Source organism: Polyodon spathula, chromosome 1, assembly GCF_017654505.1.
Source record: "Polyodon spathula isolate WHYD16114869_AA chromosome 1, ASM1765450v1, whole genome shotgun sequence".
In the NCBI taxonomy this organism is placed as follows: Eukaryota; Metazoa; Chordata; class Actinopteri; order Acipenseriformes; family Polyodontidae; genus Polyodon; species Polyodon spathula.
Genome location: NC_054534.1, coordinates 72,674,950 through 72,698,491, shown reverse-complemented (window position 1 = coordinate 72,698,491; position 23,542 = coordinate 72,674,950).

The window sequence follows — 23,542 nt, the reverse complement described above, 5'->3', positions numbered from 1 at the left end:
AATAGCATCAGTAATAAAGCAAACTTAAATGAGATGGATGCAGTAATTGTATCAATTAAATATGCAATTAAAACCAAGATTAACTAAGATTAAAATGTTTAATTGCATAACAGCCCTAATGTTTAGGAAGGGTAAATATACAGATATACATATACAGTATTAACATTGCAATAGGTCCAGCAGAAATATATGATTCTGCTTGGGTAAAGCAAACATAATCAATTTGTTATGAGAACCAAGTTATGTTGGTTGTTCAGTATCTTATGTTTTTGCATCGGATGATCCTGATAGCCAGTATGTGTCTTCATTGGGTGTCTTTTACTTTGCTTTTACATTTGCCTTCTTAGCTACTTATTGTGTTAAGAAGTTTTTCAAAAATGATTTAATGTTATTGCTTTTGATTTATAGCAGCCACGTCTTAGTCTTAGTTTTGTATCAAGGCAGAATTAATTTTTTGTGTTAGCTCATTTAAATTTAAAATTAGATTCACATATAATGACAAATTCCAATCCTTTGGGTTTATTGTTGTAATAGGTAATGTGAGTTTTATATGTGAAGAGTAATTTAAAAGAATCATATTAGATTTTTTATTCCTCAGCAGTGACAGGGTCTTCTGGTTGCTTTCCTGCATTCACATGTTTGAATGTGCTTTAACCAATATAAAGCACTGAATCTAATTTGTGTTTTCTATGTCTTTTTAAGCAGTAGCAACAACATTTTATCGCAGTACTCATTCATTAACTTAATTTTCTTTCTTCATATGCATTAATAATATACATACAGACTAGTCCTTAGATTGATTAAAACTCATTGTTTTCATCTATTTTGCACAGTAAGATTGTGAGTGTGTGATTCTAACAATAAGTACCAATGTTAGCCTTTCAGTGTCAACTTGTAGTTAAGGTCTGTTGAGGTGGCTGATGAACAGAGGCAATGCAAGTGTGAATTCCTCACAGTATACATTACATTTTGATTTCTCTTCCCAATCAAATATAATGTGTACCTAACTTAGACATTGCATAGAAAAGATTTTCTTAACTTGACTTTGTCAACTTTTGACTTCCTTTCAGAACTATTGTCGGGAAGTCTACTGCTGTTTCATAATGCTCAGCAATCAACAGTGTCATTAAAAATAATCAAAAGACACAGGTCTTAAAAGAATGAGTTGCTCTGGCTCAGTGTATTTTTGTTACAGAGTCTGCGTGTTCTTTTTACATAGGATATCGCACTTTTTTAATGAGCAAAGGTATTCTTTTGGAGGACTTTTTAGCTGCAGTTTTTAAGATGTTATGTGAAGATGATTCCCTTGCAAGTATGAAATGTAACCATTACCAAATTGGTATTAACCTCTTTAAGACCCGAAACCTGAAATAAGATAAAACAGAGCTGCTTAGCTGAGTCTCTGTGACACAGCCATGCCTGCCCCCGAGGATATAAAGGACTGCACGCACAGAACTCAATACCATTTTTACTTTCAAGAACTGACCTGACAGGAGAGCCTATCTTGTTACTTTTTCTGTTATACGCTTTCACATTTGTTGTGTTTTACACAAATTATATGTGATATTACAAATATTCATTGTATTAGTTTTATTAATTACACGTATTTGTGCACTACAGTCTGTTGGTTGTTGCATCCCACCACTTCCCAGGGAAAAAGCAATGTAAGTTGTCTGACTTTGTGCTTTCCCCCAGGCTGCAATAGCTCAGGCTGGAGTTTTTATTTTCTTTTTGACGAAATATATGAAATAGTTTGTATAATTAAGTAATTGTATTACTGTATTATTGTATGTGGGAATTATTTATTTTCTCATTATATTTTTCTGTTTTCTCAGAGACTAAGCATGTGTGCTGTGGCCCATGTGTAGTGAGAGCAGCTGCTGGGCTCAGTGGCGCTGTGCAGAATCAAGAGACTGCTTCTTCTTATACTGTATTTACAGTATAATCGTAAATCTGGAAAAACTACTCACTTCTAAATCTTTTGTAGTCATTTTTGTATTACTTTAGTATAAATACATGTTAATTTGGATTCATATGTTGTTTTTTTCTGACTTTATGTGAACGAAAAGACACACATTTGCCCGTTTTCCCATTGGAAATAGTGATATTTTGAAATATCACTGTCCTAGTCACAAAAACAAAGTTTGTGGGGAATAATAGCCATTTTCTATACTTTTGAGGCATACGCAATTAGGAAATAACACTTACTACCCAGGAACAACAACAAAAAAAAAATTGTTACATGGTGTTATCGGTGGTGACATGAATGCTGTCATGAACCACTGTTTGGACAGACCTGCGTCACAAGAAGGGCCTTCAGCACTGAAAAAATTCGTCTCAGATACAGGTGTGGTTGACATTTGCCGTGTGATTAATCCATCGGCTAGGGAGTACTCTTTTTTTTTTTTTCACCATGACATACATCATTCTCCAGAATTGACTTATTCATTGCAACACAGTCTCTTTTCTCTGAAGTAAAGACTGCTGAGCTTATACCCGTGAGCCTCTGCAACTACCATGCAAACCTTTGTAGAGTAATTCTGACTGACTCCCTGACTCGCCCCCTAGATGGTGGTTTAAAACCTCACTATTGCAGAGTGATTCCTTCCGCATGTATCTCAATCTAAACTAGGAGAATTCCTCACTTATAACCACGGCTCTGTTGACAATCCTTGCATACTGTGGGCGGTGAAGGGATTCATTAAAGATAACACCACTATCTTTGCCTCCAATCTTAATAAGTCACATCTTAGAGAAATCTCAAAGCTGGAGTCCAAAATGGTTTTTCTGGAATATGCCCTCAAACTTTTCTGACCAAACTTCATTTGGTCAGAAAATAACTTAACCAACTATTAAGACATAGGGCATAATTCCTTATTCACAGAACAAGGCAGAACTATTATTTTAATGGTAGTAGACCCTCTCATTTTCTTGCACTGAGACTACACAGAAATGACTATTTTGCCAACATTGTTACTATTAAGTCCACACAGGGGATACGCTATCTGATCCCATCCAAATAAATGCTGAGTTTTGCTCCTTCTACTCACACTTTTATGGCTTTGACATTTGATACAATAGAGACAACTGTTTCCTTCAGAATCTCCAGCTTCCACGTCTATCGGACTGAGTCAGCTGTGATTGCAGCCCCGCTGTCACTGACAGAACTAGAAGAGGCATTCAGGGACATGAGTAAAGGCAAATCCCTGGAATAGATGGCATCCCACCTGAGATTTTCTTTTTGGGACCAGTTGGGTCCACTTTTATTAGACATGATGCAGCCTCTCAAGAGAGTCTCTTTCCGTATAGATGTAAACACAGCTCTCATTTCCCTATTAATGAAAAAAGATCGTCCCTTATCTCTTATTAATTTGGATGCCAAATTATACACCAAGGTCCTATCATGTCGCCTTGAGATCCAGATGACGAAATGAATACATCATGACCAAACTGGTTTCATTAAGACCCGTCTGGTTTCCGACAACATCCGCCGTTTGCTCCACATTATACACTCTACTACAGACAATGACTCTCTGTGAGCAATTCCTTCATTAGACAAAGAGAACGCTTTTGACCGACCAGAATGGGGTTATCTGTGGTGGGTGCTGGATCACATGGGCCTGGGCTCAGGCTTCATTAATATGATCAAAGTCCTATATGCTAACCCCTCTGCAATAGTGTTCACAGGGAACAAATGCTCCCCCCCCAACTTACTGTTTCTAGGGGCACATGTCAGGACTGCCTCTTCTTTCCTTTATTATTTGTATTATCACTAGAGCCACTCGCCCAAGCTACCCCTATCAATATTAATTCTACACAACATCATATCTCGTTATATGCAGATGATGTACTATTGTTTATTGAAAATGTTCCCTGCTCACTCCCTTACCTTTTAAATATTTTTTAACAATTTTAGTTCAGTCTCAGGATATAAAATTAATTGGCTTAAATCAGTTCTCATGACCCTAAACTCCTCATCTGGTGAGGGTACCCTTACCTCAGATATTCCAGTAGTCAGGCACTTCAAATATCTTGGTGTTGATATTTACCTCTGTCTGCACTTTACCGTATCTACTAATTTCAACTAAATCTTCGCTCAGGTAAAATCAAATCTGGACAACCAGGCCCAATCGTCGCTAGAATTAAATTGAATGTGCTTCCACTGGTTAACTTTTCCAGCTCTATGCTCCCTTTATCTCCCCCAAGTGGATACTGGGACAAACTTCATTCCCTGACTTCCAAATTTATCTGGAGAGGAAAATTACCTCATATCAAACCTTCTATTCTCCAACATGAAAAAGTATCAGGAGGTTTATCCCTTCCAAATTTCAAATTGCATTTTTGGTCATTTGTATTACGCCCACTAACTGTTTTGTTAAATCCCAACATGTTTGTTTCATGGCGACTGCTGGTGGAAAAAATAGTCCATATAGATTACAAGACTTGGTTTACTCAAATATCTCTATTAGGCACAGCAAATTAAAGTTTGGTCCAATAATTACTCGGTTAATATCAATCTGGCGTTCTGTGGAAAAAAACACAAACTCTCAACTTAAATGGCACTCTCATATGCCTATATTTCTTAACTTTGTGCTCCTGTCGGGGGGCCGACTCTTTTCCTCCTTGGAGGAACGGAGGAACACACACCCTTGCTGATATTTCTGAGGGTGGCTATCCTCACTTATTCCAGGACCAACAACAGACACACATCATACAATGTTCTTCCCTTTTTTTTTTTTTTTTTTACCTTCGGCTCCACTCAGCTATGGGGTTCCCTGGGGGACAATACTACCATCACATCCAATTCATAAAATACTAGATACAAGGGGTAAAACAAGGGGGATGGTTACTTCATTATACTCTATTTTTTTAAAAAACTTCTTAAGGATCATTAACTATCTGTACTACAGAAACTAACTAGGATAACTTCTGGTGCAATGTAGGCCTAGCCTACAAAAACCCTAATCACCAACTGATTCATTTTAATTTCCTTCACAAAAGATATCTAACACCATGCAGGCACTTTCAAATGAAACTTTTGTCCCCAGGGTGCACTGGGTACCTTCATGCACATGGTATGGGACTGACTGGTGGTAGCTAAACTCTGGAAGCAGGTGTCTTCAGCCTTGTCCATCATTGTAGAGAAAGAAATGCCTTGCTCTTTGTTATTGTTAATACTAAATGATGAGTCATCCCTTGATCTGACATCCCAGCAGAAACGAATTTGGCTAGCTGGCCTTACCGCAGCAAAAAAAAGTTGACAACATTGCGCTGGCAGCCTTTCCATTCCCTTCCTCGGCACCAATGGATCCTTACACTCTTGGATATTATTTACCTGGAGCTCTCTATCACTCAGCTCCATGACGCCTAGAAGGGGATGGTGCAGGCTTGGCGGGATGCTGCTATCCTTGTTAAATTTTTGTTAGACTCTGTCTGAATTAGCTACCTGAATTCACACTAGCTGAGTACTGAGACGGCTACTATAGCTACCTGGGGGGAGGGAGGTAGAGGGTGGGTAGAGAGAGAGAGAGAGGGAGGGAGGGAGAGAAAAGGCAGGGATGGAGGGAGAGAATGGGTGGGGAGGGAAGGAGGGTAAAAATTTGAAAAATTGGGGGAATATTGTAAGGGGTACAGTACTGTACTGTGTTTATTGTACTTCCCAATAGAAAAAAAAAAAACCCAAAAAAACATTTGATTAAAAAAAAAAAAAAAAAAAAATAATGAAAACACGTTTTGATACCTTATTATACAGTAGCTGCACATTATTTCTTACAGGGAAGACAAAGCATATAAAGCAAATAGAAAATCCATGAAACGTAACTTTGTATTGCATTAGCCTTATGTGCTGACCACAACTCCTGGGGATATTCAAATTGCTTCTGCCTATAAACATGATTTTGTAGCTTCTAAAATCCCAAGGACTCTTTTCTATTTATTGAGATTAGGCCTGCCTTCAGTAGATAAATCCCCATTGTAATGGCAGTGGAGCAAAATGAAGTCTGTTTGATGATAATGTTAAACTAGAAGACATTCTGCGTCAATTAATTATTGCTCCTGAGTTTATGCTCGCTATTCATTTAATGTTCTTGGCTCTCAGTAGGCTAATACCCTGGTGCATCATTGTTTATGTATGCAGTAATACTTGCTGGAAGGAACAACATGATTTTTATGAGTTAAAACATACCTCAATTTTAACAAAGATCAGACCACTATTACTTGAAAACTTTTTAAAAACATTTATTTATTACATTTTAATTTCATATACATGTACTAGTGAACAAGTTTACTTCTTATGACAAAAACATGCATTATGATTGGGTTGTATTACGTTGTTGCCCCTGTGTTGCCAGCTTATCGACTGCAGGCGTGTCTCCCGTGTGACCACCTCAAACTGCAAGGCAACACACAGGCAACAAATGTGTTCCATTTGTTGCCGTCGACATGATGCCATTACATGTGAGTAGATGTTAAAAATTCATGCTAATTTGAACTTGGCTCTCGCCAAGATAAGCACCAACTAAGATGTAGCTTTACAGTAAAGTAATGTGATCCATCTGCACCTCCATCCATTTGCATTTCTTTCCATCTGTTGATGTAGATGTCCTTATTCATGGTGTTGATGGCTGAAGTGTAATGGTGGCTCCAGGGATCAGCTTATTTTGCCTCTCTAGCGCATCAGCACACTCAACGGCTGCGATGTTGGCTCCGGGGATCAAAACCACAGTGTGGTCTCCCCAGCGCATCAGTTTGACAACCGTCTGGATTGAGCTAAGTAGGGTACATCTCTGGGGTCTTCAAGTGGGCACCTTCTGTCCTCTGTGTTTCGTCGACTAGCCCACAACACCTCAAGAGGGCTCAACAGTGATTCAGGCATCCCTGCATCACCCCCCTCCGCCCCCCACTCAACCACAGCCAGTTGCTGCTCCTTTCTGCTGCTTCATATAAATTCTTCACTGTGTGACGCAACTCTTGGCCCCTGAACCTGACATCTCTGAGAAACCGGGTTATAGAGTGTGCCACAAATCCTCGACAACCCACCTCCACTGGGTAAAGTCGGACTCTCCATCCTAGCTGTTCTGCTTCAGCAGCTAGTTGAGCATACCGAAGTTTCTTCCTCTCATACTCCTTATCCACAGCATCCTCCCATGGCACTATTAACTCTACCAGATGAACAAGGCATGCTGCTCCAGACCACAAGACAATGTCTGGTCGAATGTTAGTGGTGGCAATCTCAGGTGGAAAAATAAGCTGTTGACCAACATCTGCCAGCATCTTCCAGTCTCTAGCAACTTCCAGTTGTCCTGGGCGAGGCTTGGTTTTAACATCTTTTCTTGGTGGTTGCTCTTCTGTTTTTTGAAGATGTGAGTCCGTGTTGCCGTTGGTGCATGTGAGGTATAAAAGTATAAGCATTTATGATTTCAGGTTTATCACTGCTTATAACAGCTATGTACTAAGTCAGTATATTATAGGATATACAGAATTGGAATCCCTAAGTCAAGCTATCAATTCCTCTGTCGTATAATTATGAACCTACTCTTGTGGTGGTTTGTGAATATTATAATATTTTTTGGGTGGAAATAGTAGACCTGCAAAGAGCCAAAATGGTTTTAAGAAGTGTCTGAGAATATAAAGTAGTACAGACTTTTTCCCAGCGTGCGATTTTGTCCACTATTGAAGCAGTTTTAAAACAGCCAAGCACAGTGCAGTATGTTTTTCAGGTGAACAGTCATCACTATTTTTATTCAATGAAAGGCTTTCAAAAACTGATTAAACTGATAATTAACTGATAAAGGCCCCCCCGCCCACACAGTCACTGCTCTTGACATCTCTGACCACTACTTTATCTCCTCTCTGTCGCTCCCTTCCTGCTCTGCTGACCCTGTCACCTTCCGTCGAAACCGCAGCTCCCTCTCCCTGTCTGTCTTCTCCTCTGCTGCTCTCTCGCACCTATCGACTCCTCCCAACTCTCTGTATACTCAACTACCTCCACCCCCTTCTCCTTCCTCACCTCCTGCCTCAACTCCCTTTGCCATCTCACCCTTCAACTTGCCTGCCTCAGCCCTGGCTCTCCTCTGTGCTCCATTTGGCTTGTATCGAACTGCGCACTGCTGAAAATAAATGGAAGAAAACCAATCTCCCTTCTGCCTTGGATCTCTATCGCTCGCTCCTCTCTTCCTTCTATACACTCACCTCTGCCAAACTCTCCTACTTCCACTATCATTCCGTCTTCTATCAACAATCCCTGTAAACTTTTCTCTACCTTCTCCTCCCTCCTTAGCCCTCCCCCCTTCTTCCATCCTCATCTATCTTGGCTGATAACTTTGCCTCTTTCTCATCCAAAATCGCAGACATCCACAAACTCTTCACTACCTCACCTCCTTCCCCACCCATACCCTGTCCTTTCCTCAAGCCTGCATCAACTTCACTGAAACTGCTCTCCTCTCCGTCACAAACTCTCTACTCTCCTCTGTCCTAATTCTCCTCAACCTCTGCAGCCTTTGACACAGCTGACCACTCTATTTTCCTGTCCTCCCTTGCTGAGATGGGTCTCACTGGTACTGCTCTTGTCTGGTTCTCCTCTTACCTTTCCAAGTGCACGTACCGGGCATCCTGGCATGGTTCAGTCCTGGGATCCCTCCTGTTTTCTCTCTACACCTACACCCTGGGTCCCCTCATCTCCTCCTATGACATTTTTTATCACTTCTATGCGATGATGCTTAGATCTTCCTCTCCTTTCCCACCTCTGACTCCAACATTTCCTCTCGTATCTCCACCTGTCTCTCGGCCATCTCCTCCTGGATGGACTTGCATCATATTAAATAACCTCTCCAAATCAACCCCCCCCCCCCCTCGTATTGCCCCCCCGCTGATCCCTCTATCTCTATTCCTCTTGAATCCACCACCCTCTCTCCCTCCTCATCCACCAAGAACCTTGGTTTCAACCTTGACCCCTCCCTCTCCTACTCTCAGCACATCTCGCTCCTGTCGCTTCTTCCTCAGCAACATATGTTGAATTTTCCCCTTCCTCACTGATTACTCCCCGCAGCTCCTAGTTCAGTCTCTAGTACTGTCCCGCCTCGACTACTCTAACTCTCTCCTGGCCGACCTTTCTGCTTCTGCTACCTGTCCACTCCAGCTCATGCTCACGCTTCTGCTTGCCTTGCCTTCTCCCTTCTTCATTTCTCCCATGTTACACTGCTGAACCTTTCTCTGCACTGGTTCCCTATCATTGCTTGCATCCAATTCAAAACTCTTGTACTCACCTATCGCTGTCTCGACCTTTCTGCTCCCTCTTATCTCCACTGTCATTTCTCCCTACACCTCCTCTTGCCCCTCCACTCCTCCATCTCTGTCAGACTAGCAACTCTTACATAAATTTGATCTTATTGTACTTCTATAACTGCTCTTATCTGTATTATGATACTCTGTAATGTGATATTTTATAATGCAATACTTTGTACTGTGATATTTTGTAACAATTGTAATTTGCCCCAGATAACAGCATCTTCTAAAAACAAACAAACAAACAAACAAACAACAACACACACATAAATAAATAAATAAATAAATAAATAAATAAATAAATAATAATAATAATAATAATAATAATAATAATAATAATAATAATATAATAATAATAATTTTATTAATATGTGTTCTGACCATCTCCTTTATGTATTGTTTATTTTGTCTTGGTTTGTTATGCTGCTGATGTCTCTGTATTCTACTTTGTTGAATATGTACAGACTTTGCTACCTGCAGTAGTCTTCATTTTAATTTAGTATTTTTTTTTATACTTTCATAAATAGCCATGGCATTGAAATAACCCTGGGTTACAATACCATATGTAGAAAATCTAATATTTAAATTTTAGATGTAAAGATAATTAGCATTAAGTCTAAAAACACGCAATTAGTCAATTTCATCTAATTTATACATCCCATTGTGTTTTACTGGAACAGATCACAATTGATATTAAGCATGTGTCGTGGCAGCTGTTATGAGGGCTAAAAAAGAAACAACTTGGACTAAAATACATTTCTACAGATGTTCTGTATCCATGGTACTGCATACAATATGTCTGACCAAACTTTTGTGTATGTACAGAACAAAAATCAACTGGTTTAAAAAAAAGGAAGCAAGACTTGTACATATGTGATACCTACAAAAAAGACCAAGGTAAAAGAAAAAGTTAAACAAGACACAATTGTGATTGTGATTTTTCAAGTAGAGAGAAAAGGAAGAGAATTGGAAAAGGTCTGAAGGGACCTGCTTTGGAGATTATTCAGGCTGTAAGGACTGCCAACCCTGATGCTAGCCCCATGGACTACCTTGATGCACTTGAGTGTACATGCGGAACCTCTGAGTCAGGATCTTTATTTTGCATTCAGATCTTCACGCGCACAGCATGGAGAAAAGCTATTTGATTTTCTGAGGAGACTAGAGAGGACTCTGAATAAAGTAGTACTGAAAGGTTGAACAGCTTATACAAGGTGTTACGCAGTCTGATCTGATGTTAGTACAATTGAGGTTAAGGGAAAGGAAAAGAAACCCCCCTTCATTCTTAACAATCTTAAGTGAAATCCGTGAGGAGGAGGAACAAGAAGAATCTGAGCCCAAATTTGAAGTGAATTCAAGTCAAGAGAGGATGAGAACCCTAAACTGTCCAAGTTTCAAGACTTGAAAGTTCATGTTAAGGAATTGCAGACTGGTTTAGTTGCCATGTTGACACAACATTGTCAGTCACAGGAAGTAATTACTGAGGTTAGAGCAAAGGAGATTCAGTCTGTCTCCGCAAAGAATGACCAGAGCTGTGAAATACAGGCTGTGAGACGACAAGTGCAAGATCTGCAGAGCAGATCACAGTGCTGAACTTGACACCAACAGGGTACAGACTGCGTGGCTCGCAAACCACGTAATTCCAAACAAACGTCCGTGTATCTTAAAAATTTTATACATAAAATTGTATAAATACAATGTCCACGCTATTCCAAAAACGCATAAGTAAAATGCGCGTAAATCGTGATGTAGCTGTAGATACAACTGAGTACTAAATGTATTTTCACAAGGACTAGCAATTTATGTTCATGGCAATTATTACAAGTGAAAATATGTATGTACAGTATATGAAGAGCAGCATAACAGGAGCACCACTTTTGTATTTGCATGTCTGTACTTTCTTTCCCTGGTTGTTACTAGTGCTGTGTGTGTGTGTATCATGTGCAACTTTAACTGAGTTAACTGCTGTGTAAACTTAACACAATGTATTTGCTTTGTTTTCGTGATTGAAATAAGTCACTACTATCGGCAGACTTGAAACAAGACTTTGGTTTTGCTGCCTGATAATGTATGAGCTTAACTAGTTTGAAACATTATAATGAATTATAAAATAGATCGGAGATTTCCTTTAACCTGATTGGTCAATACGAGGGCTTAAATCTCTGATGAATGACCTTGAATGTTATCTTTCAAACTATGTTTAATCACTGTTCTAAATACATAAATACAGTAGTCATGCTTTTTACCTTTTGCCTGCTTGTTGAAAGTCTCCGTTCTTGTAGTGCACTTGCCCTCTGAATGCTGTCTGTCAATGTAAAATATTCAGCTTCCTCTCTGTACTATCTATTTATTTAAATTTCGTATAGCAAATAAACATAAAAAAATAAAATAATCAAGAAAGTGTTTTCTGTCAGTTGAAATCAAACAACTGCTTGCAGTCTAATTAGTTTCAGCAACTTTATGTAAGCATATCACAGTAACAAAACAGACATGTTACATCTCTTCTAAAGCCAGGAGAAGGAGGGTTTCACTTTATGAACACACACTGTGAACAAGTAACTGAACAAACAGCATGGATGGGATAGACAGCTGGGCTCCAGGAAATATTCCATGAGAATTAAAGCCCTGGTTATATTGAAACTCTAGTACATTACAAGCTCGGAAGGAACGTCATGCGGCACTTCCGCTAGAAAACAAATCAGCTGCTGCTACTGGTAGAGAGATCAGGGAGGGTAGTAAGTATTTACCACTTGTAATAATGTCAATGCCATGAAATAATGTACCTTGTATAATTATTATAAATAATAAATGATTGCCCTACATGCCCCTAACTTTCTTGCTTTGTGTTACTGCTGCTCAACATGATCAACACTTCTACATTCAAAATGGAGCCTGGTGGTGACGCAAGCACATTCTGTCTTTTAAAACGATTGTTGCCTGGCCCTGACTGAATAGCAGATTCCACGACCAACTCAGCATTGATTGGCTGGGCGCTGTCACTGCGCTACTAAACGCATTTGCGCTGGGGTTTTATTTTGATCAGAATCGCACTTTTATTAGAAGCCAAGCCCTACGGGGGCAATCATGATTTTGAGAGCCAGTTGATAAAGTAATTACTGAGCATGCTGGGAATAAGGAAGTCCAGGACTACGCCTTACCATCCTCAAGGAGATCCACAACCTTTCAATCGCACTCTCTTGTCCATGTTAGGAACTCTTGATTCATCTGTATATTGCTCAGATCTGCCGCGCCCCCCCCTACCCTTCCCCTCCCCCTTTTTTTTCTCCTTCTCTCGGCTCCTATCGGTCTCACTTGGCCATTGGAAGGTTCCAACATCGGAGTGGAAAGGGAAAATTGTAATGTCGGACCCCTGTCCGACATAGGCCTACAAAGGGTTAACTATTATACATCATGGAATGGTCATCCAACTCTGTAACAATTACACTGAAGTGCAAAGTCAGAGTCATTGTGATGGTGTCATCCACTTGCAAAGTGTCATAGTTGTATGTAAAATGACACCTTTAGCTGCATCTGTGATAGAGACAAACTAAATGTAAACAGTTGGTCTGATGGGGACAGCCAGACATTTAGAAGGGGGAGGGTGTAGTCCAGTTGCATTTTGTACGATGTTTAAACAATATAACATAATTTAAATATGTTATAAGGTGTAAGCACAGGACACATGGTTCACAACCTACTGTAATGAAAAAACAAATACTGTGCGCTACTGGGGAGAAGGAAACTGCGGGCCAATCAGATATAGTATTGAGGAGTTTTGGAGGCAGGAGTATATGGATAAGAGGGCACGTGGAGAACAGAGAAAGAGAGAGAGAGAAGGAAAAAATCAAGAGAAGCTATGAGGAGCTGACGGGTTGCATTTTTGCATGACAGTTATTTAGTAGATAACTGAATAAGAACTATATATTATAGATAACTAGTATATATATATATAATATATATATATATATATATTAATCTATCTCTATACTATATATATATATATATTATATATATATATTATATATATATATATATATATATATATATATAAACAATATGCAGATGTATAGTGTTTGCTGAAGAGGATGATCCATTGTGAAGGAAATAGCACTCAGGGTAACCTGGGTGAGGGAGAAGAGGACCCACAGAGGGCCTGGACTGTGGCAACGAGTGAGAAGGATTGAATTCATCATGCGCGAGTTCTGTGCTGCAACCATTCAATTCATAACGTTTCACATTGGAATTGCATTTTTTTAAACAAATAAGCAAAGGCAAATTTTTTTTGTTTGTCCCCACAATTAAAACTAGCAAAGACTCAGGCCTGCTACTTTTTTGTAATAGTTTGGTATTTTTGCTACACATGTTTTACTTGAACCTAAATGTTTGAAAATTAATATGTCATTATTCATAGTAAATTCCTTTCAATTCATTTAATGTTATGCGTGAATACATTTAACAAGTTATTTAATTTACTAGATGGGGTTTATTCTATGTATTAGTTACCCTTATGCTAGGTGGAGGCATCATGTCTAATAAATAAGATAAGTACTAGAGGTTTAGAATCTGTTAGACAGGAAGACATCTTGAACTACGTTCAGCACCAATAGCAAAAAGAACCCAGGGCCCAGGTTACTCAGTTACAGACCTTAGGCGTGACAGGGGCGCTACACCTTAAAAAAACAAAATATGACTTTTATTCATATACATCATACCATTTTTATACATCATACAACTTTTAGAAATCCTCTTTATGATAGGGATTGTTAGGGGTTTTGCAGTTTACTGTGGTTTAGGTACAGTACATTATGATATTGACACTAGAAACTCAAACGTCTGTCTCCGTTATCATGAGAATAGACGTAGCACATATATCACGCACATTCCTGACGCTATATAACGTGATATGGCTTACAAGGGAAAATTGCCTTCTCATGCTAAAAAGCCATGCAAATTGAATTTTTTTTATTTTTATGCTTCTATGTCCACAAGACTTCAGCAGTGAAGATCCTGTTTGTGACTTAGCCTTTCTACTATAACAAAAGGCCATACCAATCAATTATTCATTAATAACAGAGAATTTAGATACCTATTAATTCAGTATATATATAGTTGCATACCAAAATGCGATAAACGCCAATCCCACACATTTCCAACTATAGCTGTCAGTTTACTCCTAAAGTGTAGCCATGTCACTTAGCGTACACATTTTCAGTCAAAATGCAATATCTGCCATGTAACCAAATGATACATTTCATCAAACCGCAATATATCCCATCGGCCAATCAGCATCATGCTTGGATCTCAATTGGCATCACATATTGTCTCAGAGTAAAAGCTGATAATGAACGGGCTGAACAAATCAATCAAAATGAACACATTTGATAAAATATCAGAGCCAGTGGTAACATCGCCTGTTGGTAGAAAAGGTAAGGCATCCAAGGATGCTCACAAGTGAGAGCAGAAGAAGCAAGAGCATCATTCTGAAAGGGCAAAATCCTACGAGTGATCTGCACTCATTCTGCTCATAAGAACACGACCTCTGTCATGCTGACAAGCATACACCAGCGGATCTCATGCTGAATCATGACACATTTTATGAGAAGGCAGCCAAAGTTTCTCAGGATGAGTCAGGATGAAAAGGAAGCATGTTGCTCATGACCATGAATTTACTCTGCGTTGCTGTAGTTACTTATTAGACAAGCTGGTAGATGGATTAATTAGTATTCCTTGTTGTTGTTGATATATTGTTTTTTGTATATGTGCACATTCTGAACTTGCACAGATGTGAACTGGCTCTGAAGATGATGTTTGGATAATAATTGACATGTTGTATATTCTGTATTAAAATACATTCATATTAACTAATGCTTTATGTGATGGAAACAAGGACATGATAGATGTAGGGGGATTTGTGAAGCTGTAAGTAGAGATATGGAGATGTAGAAGTTTGCTCAAAAAGGACGAAATCTGGGATATGTAGCATTTTGCCTAAAAAATAAATCTTCATTTTTTAATTTTTTTTAACTTTTTGAGGTAGATTTACAATGTTTATATGTTTGTTTTATTGTTCTTACTCACATAACATTAATAGTGAATAAAGCAACCATGGTTTTGCTAAGTATCTGAAAAAAATATATATCAATTTACTAAAAACAGTGAAAATGGATAGATAGAGTTTTGGTATAAAGCTATTATATCTATTATAGTGGCGCAGTAGTTAGGGTTGAGTAAGCTGTTTAATGTTAAACGCCAATTTATGTACTTTAATAACTTTGACCCTGTTCAATGGATTTGCATGAAAATGTGGATGTGCGGTCCCTTTGGTTACATCTCTTGATGTGCGCCATTTTGTTCTGCTCGGATATGTGGATTCCGAGATCCAGATAATGAAAAAAAGTCTTTTTAAGGTTTTTTTGTCAGTCTCCAGCTCCAAAACGGTTTGGAATTTTTGTTTGACAATTTTTGGGTACAAGGAGCCTGGCCCAGAATAGTCCCTGGTTCAAATTCCAGCTCAGCCATTGAATTACTGTGTGTGACCCTGAGCAAGTCACTTAACCTCCTTGTGCTCCATCTTTTGGGTAAGACGTTGTAGCTGATGCACACTAGTTCACACACCCTATTCTCTTATCTTGAAAAGCGCTTTGTGATGGTGGTCCACTATGAAAGGTGCTACATAAAAAATATTTATTTATAATTATTTATTATTTTATCTTTTTAAATATTTTTTCGGCACACATCTCACAAAAAAGGAATTTTTTTCACGAAAAAAGCAGCTGTTCTGGTGAAAATAGAAGTACTCTGGTGAAAAAAGAATTTAGAATCTTTTCTCGTGAGGGGTATCTTCTAATTGTAATTAGAAATTGTACTACTGATCCTGTTCCTATGTTTCATCCAATAGAAAATCCATGGTTTTATCGAAGTAAATTGGAATATCTTATGGTTAATTGGTTTTCCCCCTATTAATTTGCTGTGTTGCGTGCATTGCTCTTCTGCTCTGTAATCATAGAGAACATGCTCTACCCATACCTATATTGCTGGTATTTACGGTAGATTATAAATCACATATGAGAAATCAACCAATCACAGAGCAGCATTTCCAAACATTCGTATACCTCTTGTGTTTAAATGTCATCCCGTGAATAGAATGATCGGTATTTAATAAAAAATAAAATGCTCTAAATAAAAACACAGCAAAATGGAAAATCCTGTTATTAACTTCGACCTTTGTTTTAATTTGGATAACTGGGACATATTACTTACCAATGTCACTGGCCGTGAATATATCACTCAAACATCAGCATTATAGTCCAAAAATCACCAAGATGGTCTAAAGACTGATACTGTCCAAATATCACTGATATACGAATGTACTCACAGCCATATTTAGAAAATTGTCCTGCAAAAAAGCTTTGAGCTGTATGTTTCTAAGTTTTAAGCTGTACAGCTGAGGCTTCTTTAAATTCCACAAAAAAATTGGATGACACATGGTACAGGAAGCATCATTTTTCAGTGAACGTTTTATTGCCAGTTTGGTGAAAAATTCTTCGTAGAAGCTGCTCTCTACAATATACACCAACCATTTTGTTCATGCCACTTGTTGACAAGTTCTAAGTGATGCTGGAGTTGAAGACAGGCACATTACACCGTGTAACAATTTTATTTTTTATTTTTTGGTTCCTGGGTAGTAAGTGTTATTTCCTAATTGCTTATGCCTCAAAAGTATAGAAAATAGCTATTATTCCCCACAAACTTTGCTTTTGTGACCAGGATAGTGATATTTTGAAATGTTCCTATTTTCCCGAACATTCCAGATAGATTCAGTGCTGAGTAAACTTGGAGTAACTTCTAGAAATTCCTAGAACTTTCCAGTAATATAAATAGTAGTATAAATACAGGGACCTAAAGCCCACCAATTCAGTTTAGTTCCAGCTGCCTAAATGGATACAGAGCCATCTGAGATGGCATCAAGAGGCTGCAATGGTGGCATTCCTGATGGGTCTCCAAGGCGGTTTTACCAAATTTCCCTGCTGCCTTTGGGACAGCAGGGACACCATGGCGCACTACCACAGGCGGGACTGGCCACAGCGGACCGAGTTATCTTTGGGGAGAAACAACGTCAAGTGGGAGGAAGTGGAAGTTGCTGATGCCGCCACTGCACGTCAAATTGGGCCTAGATGGAGTCGGCAGCCTTCAAGTACCTTCAAGACTTCTTCCCTAAGCTGTCTGAGGCAAAGGTCAAAGCCGGTGTCTTCGTCGGACCACAGATAAAGAAGATCCTGGAGTGCAATGAATTCCCCAAGAAGCTCACTAGTAAGGAGAAAGCGGCTTGGAACAGCTTTGTCGCAGTGGTTCGGGGCTTCCTGGGCAATCACAAGGCCGAAAACTATGTGGAGCTGGTTGAGACTCTGGTGAAGAACTACGTCACAATGGACTGTAGGATGTCACTCAAAGTCCATATCGTTGATGCTCATCTTGATAAATTCAAGGAGAACATGGGAGCGTACTCAGAGGAGCAAGGTGAGCGCTTCCACCAGGATATACTGGACTTTTAAAACGTCGCTACCAAGGACAGTATAACGAGAACATGATGGGAGACTACATTTGGGGGCTGATTCGTGAAAGTGATTTACAGTATAATCGTAAATCTCAAAAAACTACTCACTTCTAAATCTTTTGTAGTCATTTTTGTATTACTTTAGTATAAATACATGTTAATTTGGATTCATATGTTGTTTTTTTTTTACTTTATGTGAACAAAAAGACACAAATTCGCCCGTTTTCTCATTGGAAATAGGTAAATTTCAAAATATCATTGTCCTGGTCACAAAAGCAAAGTTTGTAGGGAATAATAGCCATTTTCTATACTTTTGAGGCATAAGCAATTAGAAAATAACACTTACTACCCAGGAACAAAAATTGTGTTACATAGTGTTATTTCAGTTTCTGGATACACAAGCAAACTCAGTCTCAGGCATTACATGACAAACACAGATGAAATGCAAAAAAGGGAAATAAATCAATTTCTTTATCCAAGTCTTCAGGATCAAGTCACCACTGCTATGGAAGGGATACCTAGTAATAACTTTCCTATACCAAATCAGAGCAACTGTTTCAATTCTTCAGTTACTAACGACGCTTCAGGACACTTAAATACTAGTGGTGCAAGTTTTACAGGATGTACATTTGTTTTTAATAAATATACTGAACAAAAATATAAATGCAGCATGCAACAATTTCAAAGATTTTACAGGTCATATTAGGAAATCAGTCAATTGAAATAAATTCATTATGCCCTAATCTATGGATTTCACATGACTGGGAATACAAATATGCATCTGTTGGTCACAGACAACTTAAAAAAAAAGGTAGGGGTGTGGATCAGAAAACCAGTCAGTATCTGGTGTGACCACCATTTGCCTCATGCAGCGCGACACATCTCCTTCGCATAGAGTTGATCAGGCTGTTGATTGTGGCCTGTGGAATGTTGTCCCACTCCTCTTCAATGGCTGTGCGAAGTTGCTGGATATTGGCGGGAACTGGAACACGCTGTTGTACACGTCGATCCAGAGCATCCCAAACATGCTCAATGGGTGACATGTCTGGTGAATATGCAGGCCATGGAAGAACTGGGACATTTTCAGCTTCCAGGAATTGTGTACAGATCCTTGCGACATGGGGCCATGCATTATCGTGCTGAAACATGAAGTGATGGCGGCGGATGAATGGCACGACAATGGGCCTCAGGATCTCGTCACGGTATCTCTGTGCATTCAAATTGCCATTGATAAAATGCAATTGTGTTCGTTGTCCGTAGCTTATGCCTGACCATACCATAACCCCACCGCCACCATGGGGCACTTTGTTCACAACGTTGACATCAGCAAACCGCTCGCCCACACAACGCCATACACGCTGTCTGCCATCTGCCATCTGCCCGGTACAGTTGAAACCGGGATTCATCCGTGGAGAGCACACTTCTCCAGCATGCCAGTGGCCATCGAAGGTGAGCATTTTCCCACTGAAGTTTCCCACTGAAGTCGGTTGCAGTCAGGAACTGCAGTCAAATCAAGACCCTGGTGAGGACGACGAGCATGTAGATGAGTTTCCCTGAGATGGTTTCTGACAGTTTGTGCAGAAATTCTTCGGTTGTCCAAACCCACAGTTTCATCAGCTGTCTGAGTTGCTGGTCTCAGATGATCCCGCAGGTGAAGAAGCCGGATGTGTAGGTCCTGGGCTGGCGTGGTTACACGTGGTCTGCGGTTGTGAGGCCGGTTGGGCGTACTGCCAAATTCTCTAAAATGATGGTGGATGCGGCTTATGGTAGAGAAATGAACTTTCAATTCTCTGGCAGCAGCTCTGGTGGACATTCCTGCAGTCAGCATGCCAATTGCACACTCCCTCAAAACTTGACACATCAGTGGCATTGTGTTGTGTGACAAAACTGCACATTTTAGAGGGGCCTTTCTATGTCCCCAGCACAAGGTGCACCTGTGTAATGATCATGCAGTTTAATCAGCTTCTTGATATGCCACACCTGTCAGGTGGATGGATTATCTTGGCAAAGGAGAAATGCTCACTAACAGGGATGTAAACAAATTTGTGCACAAATTTTGAGAGAAATAAGCTTTTTGTGCATATTGAAAATTTCTGGGATCTTTTATTTCAGCTCATTAAACAATGGACCAACACTTTACATGTTGCGTTTATATTTTTGTTCAGTGTAGTTTTGTCACGTTTATAGGCACAGATCGGCTCCTGTAGGTCAGTTAAGGTCAATCCTGGACCAAACCATTATTAGACGGGGAGAAGGAGGAATGTTATATTTCACTGTAAAGATATTTGGGTGTCTAATCCTTATGTGTGTGATTTATAATACGTTAATACATTGTGTGAAGGGTGGATCTTATTATATAAGAGACATCATCTTGTGCGGTCCTCTCACTCAAACTGCGTGAGATGACATCTCTTATACAATAAGAGACACCCATCATGGAACGTATTAACTTACATTATAAAATGGGTATTTTAAATACTCTATCCTGATTGGTCAAAACAGGTCACATGAGTGTGTTGATGTTACAGCATATCACCATGGGTTGGCACTTTTTGCAAATCACTGGCAGATATCCATTCACTAGAAAAAAACAGCAGACATGTTGGAATTTATCGCAATAAACATGACCAACAAGATTTATGTAACGGTTGAACTTTTGGGAAACCGAAGTGTACATGACATATTGAATGAATCTGAATCGGACACCAATGGTTAAAGTAGTGAAGAAAAGCAAAAGTATTCAAATAAATTAAAAACTTGCCATTCTGATCGCTCTGTTCCTTGTTCCTGAACTACACCATTTCCCTATCCCATTTTGAAAATAAACAGTTTAAAAAATATCTCTTAAACTTTCAGCTTTTCACAAAAGATTTGGGTCCCTCTTAAAAGAGCCTTTGGGGTTAAAAGATGTTTTGTTGCCGTTGCTCCCGCTGTCCGTTCTTCGGTCTGCTGCCACTGGACCCACCCCCTGCGCAGCTGTGTGATCTGATGCTGAACATTTATAAATTCATCTCGACAGTTCCTGCCATACCTTTTAAATGTGTCCAGGTATGATGATATCATGTCTTCTGCTGTGCCCCGCATTGTTTTAAGTTGTTTTTTAACACTGGCCCAGTAGTTCTCCACGTTACCAAGCTGTAAATTGTAAAGTCAGTTTGATAAGTAACCGGGTATTCCATGCAAATAACGTCTTTTTCGCCACTGTGAAGCTGTAGCACAAATCTGGTATGGATACCTCCTGTTACTACCCCGGATAACAAAGGATGATTAAAAAAAAAACACACACTCTCACCTGATACTATCGCAGGTCTTGTGAGGAACGGTCTGCATGATTTAAAGGCAGACTCATTTGTGTTGTGTCATGATGGAAATGGGCAGTAATATTTTACTTTAAAATTTAATTAATAAACCAAGAGTTACAAGAAGTGTAATGAATCAAAAATACACTTTCAATGGCAATGTTCAATTCAACATCTGGAATTATTTTTTAATTAATGCATTGTTTCTATGTTTTAAAGGACTATTTTTTCTAAGGTCAGGCAGAGGTGGAAGGATATTTAATAAAAATGACTTTTTTGTTAATTAAATTTAATTTTATGTTTTTTGGGGGGGGGTTTTGTAATGTTTGATGATCCATTTTATAAGCGCAATAAGGAATCCCCTCGTGACTTACAACGCACCTGGGGCATGTGGACATTAGAGTATATCTCACACCCTGTCGTGCCTTATTTCTTACTTATAAAATGGATTGTTAGAATGCTGCATGCTGATTGGTCCATCAGTGTTCCAAGCCGTTACAATATCCAGCACAATGTCACGATTATTAACTAGTTAGGAACAAAGGCAAATCACTGCACCTGTGCTAACCACGTTTCACTGCGCTACCAAAATCAAATAAAACACCTGTCAAAGTACCTGCTGTCATGGAAGATACTGAAGACACCAAGGTGCATATGTCATATGTTCTAGTTTATATTAATTTGCACTATGAACCAGCGTGCTATTTTAAATAAGACAATGGTATTTTATTTGCAGTACATACCAGTCATTTTCAGTAACTTTGGTTGGATCCAGTTGTCAGATATTCAGTTTTATTTTCCTCCTTTTAGTTGGTATCAGCCGTCGCTGTGTGAAACTGAGTCTTCATTAATTTTTAACTGTGGATATTTTAATATTTTTCAACAGTTTTTACATTACTACACGCAATGTCTTAACCATCTGACTCTCGCCTTTCTTCACTGTCTCCTCCTTTAGTTCTCCTTTACTAGTAATTTAGACACAATCAGTTGACTTAGATCTTGCTAGTATTAGTACTTGAATAAGTTGAATGTAATATGTTTGTACCTTAATTTGTGTCTGGAAGAATCACTTTATTCTTGGCTTAAGTGTAAAAAGAAAATAACTGGACATGCAGGTTAGTTAGTTAAAGTAATAACAAATTGCACAGCTCAGATAAGCACAAACTGGCAAAACTGAGAAACTGCTGTAACAAAAAAACCTGGTTATATGTATATTAGCTCTGTTGGTTGCTCATGCATTGACTGCTTATACATTTTATTCTAGTACCTGGTACTGTGAATATTGCACATATGAGGAAACAAAGCAAACAAAATGCTAGAGAGTTTGCAATATTCCAGTATGCGGTCAGATTTATATGATTATGTCAACTTGCTGTTTTCTGGTTTATTGGACTATTAGCTCCACTTCCTAATGCTGCATTAAATTCAGGCAAGTTTTAATAGATGTTAAACTTTTAAGAAGGTTAGTAATTATCTCATCCACATGGAACTGTAAACCGGATAATGGAATTTGAAATCGATCTGGCCTAAACTTGTCATGCATATAAAATATATGACCTGCCAGAAAACAGAGGTAGCGAGCCTACAACATTCATAGAAGTAGTTGAGAAAAAGGCTAAGTAATTCTGTGATTGCCTGGTGGCACTTTAATGACAACAGTAAAGTGTTTGCTTTACCTCCAGATGGGAGAGGATGAGATCCAACAGGACAGGGAAAACTCATAATGTATGATGACAGTGCAATGTATATTGCTCTACCTTAGTATAAAACTTTTACCTTTACCATGACTTGTTTTATAAATATTTAGTTTAAAGGGGGTAATGTTATCAGGTTGTACCCTAGCTATAAAATAATTTTACTGTCTTTGAGAGTTTTAGTTTGAAAGTAACCTCGAGTTTTAACTGGTTTCCTGGGATTTATTTCAAGAGCATAGGTTTGTTTTTTACACAGGCAGTTTGATGAGTTCTCGTACCAAACAAAAATTGATATGTATATATATATATTATATATATATATATATTATATACTATATATATATATTATATATTATATATATATATATATATATATTATATACTATATATATATACTTACTCATATATATATATATATATATACACACACTATTTACAATGTCCATGACGTATTTTAAAGTTCGACCGTGTAGTTCAGACAGTCAGTTAATGCAGGTATAACCCATCATGGGGTTTCCATCAAAAAAAAAATTGAACTCTGTTTTTTTCAATTACACATGTGTTCTTTTTACTTGTAAGAACACATTTACGAAAAAGACACATATTTTACATATTTTTTTCCATATAAAAAAAGGTATAAAATGAAACTGACCAACAGGTATTGCAGATCACCATGGCTGAAAACTAGTGGAGACGTGTGTGTATATATATATATA